A 1,913-nucleotide genomic window follows, 5' to 3' on the forward strand; every position below is an offset into this window, starting at 1 on the left:
AACGCCCACGCTTCCAAGCCAATTCGTATCCCGGAATTACTGTACTTTTAATCTCTTTTTTGTTGGGGGGGGGATCTGCTTCTAAAGGAAACAAGTCAACCCACACGTATTCGGATAGGGTCCCGTTTGCCGTAGCTTTGAATATAAACGGGAAGCACGGTGGATTGTTGCAAGCCAAGTGGGGGCGCTCTCACAAAATGGCTGCCCAAAGCTAGTTATATCAACTGGAGGCTTTAAGCCAGCGTTTCTCAACTTTGGCAACTTCGCGCGGTGTGGACTCCCAGAATTCCCCAGCCAGCAGGCTTTGATATGGGTGGACTTCAACTCCCAGAATCCCCCCCAGCGAGCATGCTTTAAGATGGGTGGACCTCAACTCCCAGAAACCCTCCAGTGAGCATGCTTTAAGGGGGAGGGGACTTCAATTCCCCAGCCAGCAACCTTTTAGCTGGGTGGACTTCAACTCCCAGAATTCCCCAGCCAGCATGCTTTAATATGGGTGGACTTCAATTCCCAGAATTCCCTCGTAGCAGCTATCAAGTATAGAATTCAGCATGTCGGCTTGGGCATTCTGGTGGTTGAAATCCACCCGGCTTAAAGTGGCTGAAGTTGAGAAACCCTAGGTTAGGGGATTCCCCATCACATTCCAGCTGTTAGTACCAACTCCCCAGAGCAGCCGGGAAGAGTAAATTAACTCTCCTCTCTTACCAAGGAGGTGTCAGAATCCATTTATATTCCATTTCTAAACTCCTATCTATGCAGACCTAAACCTCACCCCCTTACTGGATTCTGCCATTCCCAAGGAGGGGAAGAGAAGATGTTAATTGGCCATCCCTATCCATTAGATGTGAGGGACGCGGTGGCTCAGTGGGTTAGGACGCTGAGCTTGTTGATCAGAAGGTCGGCAGTTTGGCGGGTCGAATCCCGAGTGTCGCGTAGCAGAGTGAGCGCCCGTTACGCGTCCCAGCTTCTGCCAACCTAGCAGTTCGAAAGCACGTCAAAATGCAAGTAGAAAAATAGGGACCACTACGGTGGGAAGGTAACAGCGTTCCGTGCGCCTTTGGCGTCTAGTCGTGCCGGCCACATGACCACAGAGACGTCCTCGGACAAGCGCTGGCTCTTCGGCTTTGAAACGGAGATGAGCACCGGCCCCTAGAGTCGGAAACGACTAGCACGCATGTGCGAGGGAACCTTTACCTTTATCCATTAGATGCAAGGTTGTTTATTCAGCCTGCCTGGGGGCCATCATAAAAGACCAGGGAAAAGAACCTTTGAACTGAGAAGAACAAAGAAAGAGGAGTGGGGGGGGGATTCTGGTTTGTATCTCCGATTGGAATTTGAAGGGGAGGAAGCAACGGTGGTGTTGTAAATGCATGGAAGTTCTCTTTTCCCACGAAAGGTTTTGACACATGAAACTTAACTGATCCGGGACTGAACAAATGGACTATGGGGAAGGGTTTTTACTCGGGGGGGGGGGAGGACACTTTAAAAGTATCAGTCTGCGACACAAGTTTCCAGATCCTGCCTAGATTATCCACTGTCAATCACGTTTTAGTAAAAGTTCCTGCTTGGACAATCCTGTCTCCCAAGAGTTCTTCGTTCCTAAGATGTGGATTGGGGTGGGTCCTGACAAGAGGAAGCTTGAAAGGTTGACCCCCCCCCACTCCCAAAGTCTTTGCTGGAAAGCTTTCCTTTGCCGCCGCTTGGCCCCCCTCCCCAAAATCCCCGCTACCTGGCACTTTACGAAGCCCCCACCTGTGTGTCTGTGAGGCGGGGCCAGCATGTGTATGCCAGGGTGACGCCGCTCAACTTCCCCTTTAGGGAACTGGAATAAAAATAAAATAAAATTTAAAAAAAAAACATGAGGCGGGCAGATCCCAGGGTGCCACCCACCTCCTCTTCTCTCCCCGGCTGCC

Source organism: Vipera berus, assembly GCF_964194415.1.
Source record: "Vipera berus genome assembly, chromosome: 16".
NCBI lineage: Eukaryota > Metazoa > Chordata > Lepidosauria > Squamata > Viperidae > Vipera > Vipera berus.